This window comes from Cimex lectularius, unplaced genomic scaffold, assembly GCF_000648675.2.
Source record: "Cimex lectularius strain Harlan isolate CLEC.00 unplaced genomic scaffold, Clec_2.1 scaffold120, whole genome shotgun sequence".
Taxonomy (NCBI): Eukaryota; Metazoa; Arthropoda; class Insecta; order Hemiptera; family Cimicidae; genus Cimex; species Cimex lectularius.
In genome coordinates this window covers 1,364,067-1,378,795 of record NW_019392719.1, presented here as the reverse complement: position 1 = coordinate 1,378,795, position 14,729 = coordinate 1,364,067, and the positions used below count along the sequence as shown (strand labels likewise).

Here is a 14,729-nt window from a genome sequence, read left to right as displayed (position 1 = left end):
CTGTTTACCATTTTGAGCATGGTAATTTTAGTTTTGAAGCAAAAATTTTGTATATATAATGTATATATAATTTTATATAGTTTAAACATACATACACACACACATAAAATTATATATAACTATATATATAATATCTCTTTGTCGCATCTAGGCAAATATTTATTAGGAAGTAAATACACTTATTCTATCTCAGTATAGGTAATCAAAATTCGAGTTTAAAAATAGACAACTAGTATTGTTACGTAACAACAACAACAAGGTCAGCCAACGCTGCGTACTGGGCCTACATGATCAACAGAAAAACAGAAGACAAAATTTGTATTGTTTGTTAATTTCATTTATTAAAACTTGTCCACATTCAACAATTTCCCCAAAAGAAAATAAAGTATATAAATTTTTTATTTTGAAGTTATTAACAAAGTTCTTAATTTAAAAAATAAAAAATAAAAAACGGAACAAATACTGAAATGAATTATCATTAAACAATCGGTTTATTATAGAGATGAATTTCACATGAAGAAATATAAAGTCTTATTAATAATTAGTAAGATTATAATGTACCAAATTTAAATAAATGAAAAACAATTTCCCTTTTTTATATAAAACATCTTATTACGTGTTTTTGTAAATTTAAAACTAAAAATTTCCTTTTTTTACAATAAAAAAAAAAAATTAAAAAATAAAATTTATTTTTTTTCACAATCTAAATAATATTATAAATGAAAATTTAAGTTCCTTCTCTAATAAACGAACAAAATAGTTTCCTTTCTTTTGAATGGTTATTTTTTATGGCTCACCGTTGATAAACGTGTTATTTTATTTTGACAGATGTTCACGGTACCGCGTACTGCGTAGGACTGACCGTCTCTTCTGTTTTTCTCTTGATCCTGTAGGCGCAGCACGGCAGCGTTGGTTGACATTGCTGTTGTTACGTAACAGATTTATCGAAATATTCTGTTCATAATTTTAATAATCCCGTTTTGCCCCGAGTGTGCAGATTTAAGCTGTTTCAGAAGATCCATTCGACTACAAAAGTCTTTCAATATTTTCTGAAGTGTGTGGTGTCTTGGTGGTTTGAGGTTTCTCGCTTTATATTAATGAAATAGTAATTCAAATAGATGGAGGTGTCTGTCTTGATAGTAGTAAGGTCGAAACTTTAGCTTATGCAGACTCTCCCCTCCCTCTCACCCATGGACGTTTCAGGGTTTGATCTAATGAAATCTAAGATCGTGATTGTCAGAAACCCTAGTCGGCCGGCGCGGAACTACGACTATTTCTCTGAACAAACATATACAGAGGAATAAAAGAAATAAGCTTAAACATAAAAAATTAAAGATTAAACAAATATTTTAAAAATAACAGTCGATATATAAATTTTACTTTTTAAATGAAGAGTGGTTGGTATGAAGTTATTTTAATTCTAAAAGATGTCAATGACAAACATCCACAAGTCAAAACTATTTTAAAAAATATACAAATGATAAAATGACAAATAATCTATTTAGAAAAACTATATATCATAATGATACATATTTTTTATTTTGTTGATTGGCAAAGTAAATTTAGTAAGACCTGAACCTTCTCAGATGCTTCTCAAAGGTCAAATGAGCTAATTTTGCTCAATACATCACACAAACAACAAATTTCGATCAGTATTAATAACTTTTTCGCGCAGACATCCTTCGGTGAAGGGTTAGGTGGGAGTGCTCTCATATAACACCTACCCCCCACCCAAGATTATTACATTCGGTGCTTGACCAGGACATCAGAAGAATGAGTCTCCTCGTAAGTAGATACGATTGAATAAACAAAAGTCAAACTTCGTTTTTTGTAATTACTTGCAATTTTTATATCAATACACGAAAATAACGTAACTTTCAATTTTGTACTCAAAGGGTAAGGTTGGAACGCTTGTATACAACCTTCACCCATTACTCAGGACGACATTCAGTACTTGAAAGGACAGAATAAAACTGAAGATGCTAGTAAAGTCGAATAGATTAGAATTTCACAAATTAATATGAACTACATATTAAATTCTGTTTTCATTTTTCAGTTTCTGTAATTTTTTCGTTTTATTAGCACAAAACTCAATCAGCCAATTAATCTAATATAATTAAATTTTTCAATGTACATATATTTATTATATATATATATATTATTTTATTTATTTATTTATTTTTTTTAATTATTATTATTATTTTTTTTTGTGGCCTTGTGCAACCACACATCAGCCATGCCGTCAATCCGGGGATGGTTATGAAGCGGGGTAAACCGACGAGGAGAAGCCGCCGCGCCCCGGAGAGCGACCGACCACGACCACGCAGTGGAATGAGCTGCCATGCTTCCTTTTTTCTTTTTTTTTTAAATTATACAGGGTGAGTCATTTTTTGACGCACCATTCGAAAATCAACGTGGGTGCGTTTAAATCTGACTCGACTTATTTCCTTTGATTAATACGTTAATAAAAGTAAGTGAGTCAATTTTCGGTGCACCATAGGAAAATCAAGTTGGTGCGTCTAATTACGACTCGGCACATTTTATTTTGTTAGTCTCGTACCCAAAAATAGGCGAGTCATTTTTCGACGCACCATTCGTTACAAATTAGTTTTAGTAGGTTGGAAGGAAAACAAACAAAACCAATATTATTAAAACATTATTCAAACACAATGTAAAAATTAAAAAAGAAATTCTTCACAAATTAATTTGATTAAAATTTAAGAATATTTTTTTCTGGCAAAGTAAAAAAATTAAATAAATGTAACAATCTCCTTTTTTCTGGTAAAGTAAAAAAAATTAAATAAAAGTAACGATCTCCTTTTTTCTGGTAAAGAAAAAAATTAAATAAATGTAATATCTCCTTTTTTCAGCTAAAATAAAAAAAATAAATAAATGTAACATCTTTTTTTCTGGTAAAGTAAAAAAATTAAATAAATGTAACAAATCTCATTTTTACTGCTAAAGTAAAAAAATTAAATAGATGTAACAATCTCCTTTTTTTCTGGTAAAGTAAAAAAATTAAATAAATGTAACCTCATTTTTTCTGGTAAAATAAAAAATAAATGTAACATCTCCTTTTTTCTGGTTAAAAAAATTAAATAAATGTAACATCTCCTTTTTTCTGGTAAAGTAAAAAAAAATAAATAAATGTAATATCTCCTTTTTTCAGCTAAAATAAAAAAAAATAAATGTAACATCTCCTTTTTTTCTGGTAAAGTAAAAAAATTAAATAAAAATAACAATCCTTTTTTCTGGAAAAAAAATAAATGTAACATCTTTTTTCGGGTAAAAAAAATTAAATAAATGTAACAATATCCTTTTTTCTGGTAAAGTAAAAAAGTTAAATAAATGTAACATCTCCTTTTTTCTGGTAAGTTAAAAAAATTAAATAAATGTAACAATCTCCTTTGTTAGCAAACCAAAAATGTTCAAAATCATTATAATAATTGTTCGAACAGACCTCTTTTTGATGCAACACAGTAGCCTGGTCTATCGTAAAACGATGATCGGACGAAAAAAATACTCTTAAACCTTAATCAAATTAATTTGTGAAGAATTTTGTTTTTTAATTTTTACATTGTGTTTGAATGTTTTAATAATATTGGTTTTGTTTATTTTCCTTCCAACCTACTAAAACTAATTTGTAACGAATGGTGTGTCGAAAAGTGACTCGCTCTATTTTTTGGTAGTAGACTAACAAAATAAAATGTGCCGAGTCATAATTAGACGCACCAACGTTGATTTCCTATGGTGCACCGAAAATTGACTCACTTTCTTTTATTAACGTACTAATCAAAGGAAATAAGTCGAGTCAGATTTAAACGCACCCACGTTGATTTTACAATGGTGCGTCAAAAAATGACTTACCCTGTACATAATTACGAGGGTACCTGGAAGACGTAGATAAAAACCATTTACACAAAAATGTATATGGAAAAGTCTACGTCTCCCTTCGCTCGGGGGTAAACATCGCCCAGAAAGCACGAGCAGCCCTCCACCCCGCAGCCAGCCCCCCCACCGGAACGCAGCCGCCGCACCACGTCGCCCCAACAACCCAGACAACGCAACACAAAAGTCAAAAACAATTACTTGACTCAAAAGTCAAAAAGAACAAAAATTTCCGGAGTGAGAAGTCATTCATACACGGCCTCAAAGCACTGAGGTCCCCGAGACCCCGCCCCCGGAGCGTTGACTGTTGAAATATTTATTTTACCCCCCTCGGTGAATTGATATTGAAGCATGTAAACGACGTCTCTACCTTGTGAAATTAGGGACTCCAAACTGAATGGTTTTGCTACACACTGCAAGGAATAGATCCTCTCCAGGAAAATTTTTCTCCCCTCCTCGTGTTCCGGGCATTCGATAATCATGTGATTGAGGTCTTCTGGTTGATCACAAGTCGCGCAATTTGGGCTGTCTCTCATTCCTATTCCGAATCTATGCGCGCCCCATAACTGATTTGTACGTATTCGCACCATCGTGGAGAAAAAACGCCTCGAACCCTTACACCCTTGAAACCAAGGCTTCTTAGGCACCATGGGAAACCTTAGCGTGTACAATTGCCCTCCCTGGAAACCGTCATGTAACAGTTGCCAATCGCACATAAAATTTGTAACAATTTGTCAAACTTCTTTTTGGGATTCATCTTGTTTGTTCTTTTGACCTTGGTCTGGGATAGCTCAATCAATAGTGTTTAAACAATTAAAATGAAACTGAAAAAAAAACTTTTATTGATCTTTATCTTCTTTTCTGACAACGAAATTTGAGAAAACAAAATAAGACTGAAGGATCGGAAAAGGATACTAAAGGAAAGAGTATTAATCTTCTTTTTTCAGGCTTTTGTCTTGATTGCAATTATTCCAAATGAAGCTCATGCGGCTCCTCCAGTCGGAGAGGTAGACAACAGATGGAGAAACGCAGGATTGTACTGTCAAAAGGAAAGCAGAGGCTACTATTTTTCGTAAGTTTCTACAGTAAAGTTTTTTGGGCCCGAAAGGGTTAACTCCCTTCAAATAGGCTTCCTGGTTGCATTTATATCCTGTATAAATAACATAATGCGATGCTTGCTTTCTAAGGTCCGACCTAAAGTGTTTCATGTCCCAAGTACGGTCACAATGCGCTCCTGCCAAAACATGTTTGTGACACATTTTTATTCGGAATTTTCACTTCTCTTTAAATGCAGCTGTTAAATGAATTGTATTTAATATTCATAAGCAGGACTTCCAAAACCGGATTCACCAAGAGATTCGGCTCGTTACTGTTGGCTGAGGAGACACGAGGAAAACAAAAACACGTTACAACTTATTTTTCACAAGCACATCGCCATTTGTGCAATCTTTTGACATTTCGTACTTATAATCTAGTAGAGCAATAATAAAAAAAAGGACAAAATAATTATGAAGGAAAATATTCTCAAATATGTTATGAGATGAGAACAGGTTAAGTGCCAGAAAAATAAATGTGTAAACATTGAGCTGTTCACAGCCATCATCACACGCCTCAATTGTTGTTTTTAACATTCTGAAATTGCGTTTCAGGCATGAAACTGACGATGGAACGAAACGGAAGGAAAAAGGAGAATTCATAAATGGCGTATGGACGGTGAGCGGTGTCTCCGAGTGGCGAGCTGCTGATGGAAGAATACACAGGACGATGTTCAATACTGGCCGTAACCATCCCTAACTCTGGCCTTCTTTCTCTCTCACTCTTTCTGTCACTTTTTCATTCATTTTTTCTCTTTTTCCTCTCTTTATTTCTTGTTTATCTCTCACTCCTTCTCACTCTCTCTCCCTCGCTTCCTCTCTCTCTCTCCCTCGCTTCCTCTCTCTCACTCTCTCTCTCTCTCTCTCTCTCTCTCATTTATTCTCTCTCCTCTCATTTTCATTTTATCTACCTTCTTCCTCCACCTATACACCTCTATAGTCTATACACCAATAATCTCGCTCTCTCTTTCTTTTTTCTTCTTCTGCCTTTCTTTCTCTCTTTTCTCTTCTCATTCTCCCTCGTTCCGTTTCTTTTCTTTCATGTCTTCTCTTTCCCCCACCATATTTCTTGTTTTTTATGTATTTTTCCCTTACTCATTCTTTGTCCCTTTCTTGCCTCTCTCGCTCACTCCCTCTCCATCTATCTATATTATCTACCTGTCAATCGCTGAAAATATGTGCGATTGGGAAAAAAATATGTGAAAAAATGTTCAAAAATGCAACTTTACACAAGACTGCTGATTTGTTTTCAACGTAGTAAAAATAAATTGGTAATTTATATATTAAATTTGTCAGAGCTCAAATGATAAAACCTTCCCTGAACCTACTATAATTTTTTTAAAGTAAGATTTTCAATTTTTCATTTATTCCTTTTACTGTTATGCGTATGATTAGATTATTACAACTAAATCAAATCTGATGATCTATGTGTGGTGTTTAGTGACTGTTAGTCAATGATTATTCAGAGATCGTGAGAAGCGATCTGGTGTGACGTAGGTTTTAGAAAAACATTTTCTTTATCGTGCCAACGTTTCGATCGTTACTGAGAACATCTTCAGGGCCGGGGACTTAAAAACATTGTTTAAATTTTACAAATACATGCAGGACGTGACAAAATGAATTTATACAATACTAGAAATTTTCGATTAAACAAATTGAATTTATACAATGCTAAAAAAAATTAGATTAAAAAAATGTATTTACACGATGCTAGAAAATTTTAGATTAAAAAAAAAGAATTTATACACGTATATGTTACACGTATTTATACACGTACGAAATTTAACTGGCACTCTCAACACGACAGACAAGAATGACACTTCTACACGGAAAACGAACATTTTGAGTGAGAACAAATAGTTTGTTTGAATCTAAAATTTTCTAGCATTGTATAAATTCAATTTTTTCAATCTAAAATTTTCTAGCATCGTGTAAATACATTTTTTTAATCTAAATTTTTTTAGCATTGTAAATTCAATTTGTTTAATCGAAAATTTCTAGTATTGTGTAAATTCATTTTGTCACATCCTACATGTATTTGTAAAATTTAAACAATGTTTATAAATCCCAGGCCCTGAAGATGTTTTCAATAAAGATCGAAACGTTGGTACGATAAAGAAAATGTGTTTCTAAAACCTACGTCACACCAGACCGCATCTCACGATCTTCGAATAATCTGATGATCTAGTTAAAATAGTTCAGCACCGATCATAATTATGCGCTCTCTCTTGATAATGCAAGGAACTACGCCCGTGAGGATTAAAGATAAACTAAAATTAAATAACTGTTAAACATGCTTATAAAGAGTGAGGATCAGGTAAATGATCATCAGATGAAGAAAACGTGCCGAGCTTTTGTCATAAATTATAACATCTTCAGATCTAAAAAAAAAAAATTAGAAATCGTGAGATGCGGTCTGGTGTGATGTAGGTTTCAGAAAAACATTTTCTTTATCGTGCCAACGTTTCGATCTTTATTGAGATCGTCTTCAAGGCCTGGTTTATAAACATTGTTTAAATTTTACAAATACATGTAGGATGTGAATAAATTAATTTATTTATACAATGCTAGAAAATTTTAGATTAAAAAAAATTATACAATGCTAGAAAATTTTAAAATTCAATCAATCTAAAAGAATTCAATGTTTTCATGGTTGGATTCAGAAATAAACTAGTTGGAAGTTGATGAAATATTCAACTTATGGCCAGTCAAATTAAAACAATAAAAATTCTTGGGAATTTTAATGTTTAGACCTTTTGTATAAATTCAATTGTTGTGCTAATGTGTATTTAATGTGTTCACATTTTACCAAATTCGATGTCCTAGTAAATAGGTTTTTTAATTTGTTTAATTAGGTCTTGACTTTCTGGTGTTTTTCCAATTATGCAAATTTTGACCACATGCGGATTATCGCACCACTTATGACCGTCAACGTACACCTTGATTTTTTAAACGAAGTAGAAATAGAAAGTTCAGACCGATCGTAGGGTGGGTTTGCGTCGTTCATTCCTATTTTCGGTTTTAGATTTACCGTAAATATCTCTTTTAGATCGTATTTCCTATGAGGAAAAAATTTACGCATGTAAATCCTACTTTTTGCGTTATACAATCCTGCTAGAACATGGAATTAAAAAAAAAAAACATTCTAGTCAACTTTACTTAAAAGTTTTGTGAACCACTTAGCGTAAATTCTATGTTATTTGGGATAAAAATCCTTTTAGGGAACGAAAAGATTTGGAGTAGTATAGAAAAGGGATCATCTAAATTTGGATCATTTCGTCATGCCAAGTGGGGGCGGATAAAAGTACTATAGAGGTGAGATAATTGCACTATTTCACTTGTTAATAAGGAAACAAATGTTAATTATAGTTTTTTAGTTTTATTATTAAATTTATTAATTAATACAACTACAAACATTGGATTAAATAAATATTTTCTATATATACCGATTGTGTCGTCTCTTGTAATTAGTGACTCGCTGAGAAGTTTTCGATCACTTTCGCTTCAATAATTTCGCTTCAATAATAATTCAAGTAAGTGATCATTGTCGTACTAGCAGATTATTGTGGATGCTTAGAGACTAATGGAATTTTTCATAGCGTGTTTTGATGAGGTCTCGTACAAACGGGATGTGAAGGTCGTTGTAAATTGGAATCCTTGATTGAGCCCCGCACTTCACAACCGTACGCCCACAGAGGTCAGGTGTTCGATGTAATTTTGGTCGTGAATCGAGTAGTTTTTTTAATTATTTGTAACGTCGGTTTGTTTTTTCTTTTCAGTCTTGTATGGGGATTAAGTCAGTCATTTATCCGCGAAAAGTCCAAGATAACGGACAAGGACGGCGGTGGGCAATGGTCTTACTCACGCGCATTTTCTTTAGATTTATTTTCATTCTCCATTTTGTGATCTATTGTTTGTGTACTGGTAATTAATTCAGGTGTTGTTGTATATGTTTAGTGATTATGGTCCGAATTACTTGTAAGGATCGCTGTATCATCAGAATGTATGTTTTAAAATGCTAACATTTGTAGGAAGGAGTGCAGTGTATATTAAATCATAGATAGGTAATATATGCTTCACTGAGGAAAAGCAGCCCTACTGCCTACTGAGCAACATTGGTCCGTTAGATATGATCTCAGTATGCTTGAGGGAGGTTGTTCTTTAGTTTCCAAAGCGAGCCCAAGTGCCAGACTCGATAGAAGGTCTGTTGTGGATGAATAGTCTGAATAATCGGAATAATTGAGCCAAGCTTTATGACTATTTCAAGGTGTGTGGTCCTTATATCGCAGGATCTTACGGCTACTGTGCAAAAGGATTTGTCTGTTTTAACATACGAAGTAGTATTGCTTGTACATTTCAGCTCTTAAGCCGGGAACACACTTACCCGATGCAACGCCATGCGACGCTACCCGATGTTACCGACGCAACTCCAAAGTCGATTTTTCAATAAGATTATATTACCCTGTGCTATGCCACGATAACCTATGCTACGCTCTGCGATTCCCACTGTTCAGATTTTCGTCGGGTCGCATCCAGTGATATAATGAATTTAACGAATAATTTATTACACGGTTTTCCTCATAAAATCTAACTAACAATTTATTTCATGGTTTTGCTCATAAAATTACACCATTTTCGTCGAGTAGCGGAAGAACAGGACACCCATATTTTTTGTAGTTTATTTCAAACGTTATTCAGATATCGTGAGATGCGGTCGGGTGTGATGTAGGTTTCAGAAAAATATTTTCTTTATCGTGCCAACGTTTCGATCTTTTATTGAGATCATCTTCAGGGCCTGGGATTTACAAACAATGTTTACATTTAAGAAATACATTTAGGATGTGGAAAAGTGAATTTATACAATGCAAAATATATTTTATATTCAAACAAAGTATTTCTACTCACTCAAAGTGTTTGTCTTTTGTATATTACACAGATTTCAATTCGTGTTTTTATCTCAACTAAAAATATTAATTAATTACAATGTAGTAATTGGTCAAGCGACCACGAAATTAGTAAATTTAATGAATTAAAAATGAAGTATACTTCACCAAAATTCTCCGTGGCCATTTCATTTGACGCCGAGAATCCAATCCGATTACACGACATTTGAAAAATGGCAAAAAGGAGGGAAAACTCAAAAGGTGGGGTCGAGATAGGAAGTTGATGTCCGAGCGGATCGAGGTCACGATAGCTCAAGTGGTAGAGCAGCGGCGTATCTAGCCGAGGATTGTGGGTTCGAATCCCGCTCGTGCCATTCACTTTTTTATCTCAACCAAAAACCTTAATTAATTGTAATTATTATAATGAATGAATTATGCGAATATTCTTGTTTTTAACAACCGTAAGAAAAGATATATCGTTAAGATTTATATGTTTTTAACTGTTAGTTTTTATTTAATTAAATTAAATAGTTAAATCTGTACCTTCATCGCTTTGGAAAGCCCTGTTCGTCTCCATAACTTTCGGCCAAAGAAGACGAGACAATGAAATGAAATTTCTCCCGCGATGCCCGCGGGCCGATTGCCACACGCGTAAACGTCAAACGGCTCAACTTATCTACTTGTTCCAACAGTGTTTGTTTATTCGCGAAACGCGCGACCTTGATATTTAAGAGTGTAACTTTGTTTGTTTTATTCCTCTCGGCCCGAATGGAACGAAAGCGAGCTTGTGAATAACTCACGAGGATCGTTTATTACGATTGTCCTATCATCGAACGCCAACTAAAATAACTGGACGCTATAAATTAAGTTTTAACAAACCTATTCTTAAAAATGAATGATCCCGCAAAAGTACAGTGATACATACAAAAATACATACATTACAAGACGATATTGCAAAAATATTACAATCGGAAAATGGTTTATAAAGAAAACGTGAAGATGAAACGCGAACACATGAAGATTGTACAACGAAATGTTTCAAAGTTGACTTATTAAGCAAGCAATAGGCTAAATCGATTTTAATTGAACCGCTGTCGTCAATTGTTCGATTTGGGGGTAAGAAAGTCGAATTTTACCACCACAGTAAATACTACAGTGAAGGGGGCCAAAGCAAGGATCACTTTTAAGCTGGGCGCACACTAGGTCGGTAGTGCGGCGCGAAACCGACCTCAAGAAAAATGCAGTGAAACGAATGATTATTTCGAGGTCGTGAGATTCTGTCTGGTGTGACATAGGTTTTAGAAAAACTTTTCTAAAAGACAGCAGGCATCTCACGACCTCCAAATAATCAAGTAACGGTCACTAAAAACCACACGTTGAAACGAATGCAACCCCGCACACTAGGCCGGCAGGTCGGCGCGGTGCGGAGCCGAACTTGGAGAAGTTGCCAGACTTAAGGAAGCCGGCTTCGCGCCGCGCCGATCTATCGGCCTAGTGTGCGCCGGGGCGGTCGGAAATCGTTGAGTTCGGGTATATTCGGCCGCCCTCGGACGCCATATTTGTAAAGACGAAGCCAACGGTTGTGACGTGTGGACTCCTCGAGATGTAAAATCAACACTAAACCGCTAGTCAGATTGAGGGGGAAAATTCGACCAACGCAGTTCCTACATAGTACATAGAGTGCGGACCTTCAAAATTCCGCACCACCCCACCGACCTAGTGTGGGCCCAGCTTTAGGGGATATCAGTCCCAGAATAAAGTTATTTTTCTTCTTATTATTATTTGTCTTCTTGCGGAAATTACCTATTAAGTATTCGAGTTTAGAATCCGCGAATTTATGCTGTCATCTGGTGATCTTAGCTGACAACCCTGATAGTTTAAAGCACATCGGCAAATTGAGCATGTACCGCAAAAGATAGGACCTATGTGGGAAATTGGCGCAATTCAAGCTAATGATTTTTCCGAGGGGTGGATGACGTGGTTTTTTGGTGAAGTGAAAATTTGCTGCGGAATGAATTCACGTATTTAACGATAACGTTAATGCCTACATGGTCATTTGTGATACATCTGTGGGAAATCCAATTCTACTAAATTTGCAATGAACGCTGTATGAGGAAAGGCCTTCTCCAGCCCGGACATCCCGTTAAAATTCAAAAGGCAGATTTTCCACCCTGCTCTGCTACGCAGCCGAAGTATGGGTCATTGACGAATATACATCGGTAGAAGTACTGACAATGTTTGTGAAAATATTCCTGTTACCGAGGTTCACCCTCACTTGGAGACGAAGACGGAGACAATCTCAACTTTTACTTTACGTAAGCATACAAGTTAGAAAGGTAGCCGATAAGCCGTATTAACGTCTACCTAAAAAAACTCGCCTTTGAGACACTTAAGGAAGGAACTTACTGGTATGAAAATTGGTAACTGATGTCAGAACAGTAAAGTTCCAAACCACTTGAATTCCCTTGATGGTTGTCTCCTAAAAGAAATTGCTTGGTTAATTCAAGAGTTCAAAGTTAATTCAAGGATTCAAAAACGAACAGCTCGCCTTCCTCAGACGGAGGACTGTGATGTTCCAAAATTTATCTGTGAGCAAGAAATCGACCCAGAAATTAAATGCGCTAATTTAGTCAAGGACTAAGGGGGTAGCTTAGATAAGCTAGAAGGATTTTTAAGATAAGGAAAGGACCTATTGCATCCTAATTTCAAACCATACGCGAAGAAGACGAGGGAAGTTCGTTCAGTAAATGCTTCCTATTTAATCTGAGTAAGTGCGAAGACTTGTATCACTTTATATGCGTTTGCCCCATATTGAAAGAATTCAGACTAAGTTCAATTCTCCTTTCCTAAAGGGAGACAAAGCAATTAGACAGACAAATGATGCAGGGGAGATAGAAATGCCACTAAAACTGTTAAAAAGCTTATAAATACAGATGATTCCTTCTTGGTTAGTTTAATCTTTGAGTTAATTTAAAATTGGAAAATATCAAAGTAAATCTGTTTTTAAATTTATTGTTCATTGTATTTTGTAAATTGTCAAAGAATTTGTGCATAATATATCTTAAAGGGCCTGAGCTTTCGACAGACGGTTAATCAAGTCGTAATTTGGTTAATAAGTAACATATTAATGTATAATAGACTTATTGGATAATAAACAATTTTTTCTTCTTTTTCTACTTTGTTCTTCCTACTAGATTCTATTAATCTTTAAATGGTCGCTAACCAAAGTGCTTTTCGTTAAAGACCAAGTTTTAGTGCCATAGGTTAAAGTTGGTGGGGCGGGGGTTGATTTGTTCCTTATGTATTTTAGGCTGATTCCATGAATAACACTTAGCTGTGTTTTCTCGCTTAAATGATCGGCAAACTTGCTCCAAAACATATTAAACCGTTCGAAGAAAGAAGATCTCCCTGTCTGACTTGTTGACTCCTACTTCGTCCATTTTCATCCTCGCTCTGCAGTCTCGATGTAATTCTATTACGGGTATTCTATTATTGGGTTGGAGTTCTCGGCTTTCTAGGGCAGAATATAAAAACTGGCGTGCCATGGAGGTATGCCTGTTTTAAAGATACAGTGTCATATTTGAGAAGGAACTCAACGATTTCCGACCGCCCCGGCGCACACTAGGAAGGTAACGCGGCGCGGAGCCGGATTCCAGAAGTCTGGCAACTTCCTCCGGCTCCGAGCCGCACCGCGCCGCCCTACCAGCCTAGTGTGCGCCCAGCTTTAGAATAATGTACATGAAATAAATAAAGGAATTTCCTTCTTCAGTTCATGAAATGAAAAATAAAATGAAATAAAAATCTAGGAACAATGTTTACAAGTAAGGCAAGCCATAAGAATTTTAAACAAAAATATCAAATATTATGGTTTCGTTTCTGTTTGGAGGGTGATTATACGGGTGGGATTTAAAGGAGGAAAAGGAGGCAGCGTGACGAATAGAAAGGGGAAGGGAGTTCCAGAGTTTAGGAGCTCGGATCGGAAAGGATCTTTTGAAGGTATGGGTTGTATGTTGCGGACGGATAAGGTCAATTGGGGATGAGCGGGTGTTGCGAGTGTGTGAGGAGTTGAATTGGAGGGATTGGGTGATGTAAGGAGGACGACGAGTGGGGGATGGACTGGAAAAGAAAGGAACCTAGGAAATACTGTGCACAGAAGGAGGGGTAGAGCCAGGAAAGTTGGGATTACAACCCCGACACCTGGGTCCCCCGTGGGGTGCCGAACACGAATCTTGCGGAACAATTCATAATCCGCTTCAATCGCACGTCCCCCCTGCCGAGAGACCACTGTATGCCACAGAGTTTTAATCGAGGAAGGGAAGATCCAAGGAGTTTGTGGGTGGAGAATGGTAAGAGAAGCCAGGACCGACGAAATAGGCTGAAGGAGGCGATACAATGGCCGAAAATTTGGGAAATGTGAGGATGCCAGGAAAGGTTCTGGTCAAAGACTCCTAGGTTTTAAATAAGAGGAGAATCATGGGCAAACCTACTAGGAAGTACTTTGGTCTACCTTTTTCTGTCCACTCTAGGGCCATGGAACATGATATTCTGAATACAAAAACGAGAGAACATCGAAAAAAAGAGAAAAATAAAGACTAAAACGGAAATCAAAGGCGTCAGAACCAACATAAAATCAAAGAATTGGAAGTGGGCTGGTTAGGTCATCTGCTCTTTAGGTGGAAAATGGAAAAAATAACCTACCATTATTTAAGAACAGAAAAAGACGAAAATGATATTACAGAGTTTTATAAACTGCGCAAAAATGAATAGGAATATATGTAATTTATTATTATTCTATTAATTTTAATTAAATTAACTAATATATTCTTGTGAGTTGTATAAAACAAACTAGAAAATACAAACCAAA

General features: G+C 35.4%; 1 long non-coding RNA gene across 1 annotated transcript; it reads left to right on the top strand.

The window, feature by feature from the left end:
* Positions 1 to 3,789: 3,789 nt before the first annotated feature.
* On the top strand, positions 3,790 to 6,270 carry LOC106667963. Its single transcript, XR_001340676.2, has 2 exons — positions 3,790 to 4,960; positions 5,538 to 6,270. It is a non-coding gene; the product is annotated as an uncharacterized LOC106667963 (long non-coding RNA).
* Positions 6,271 to 14,729: the final 8,459 nt, after the last annotated feature.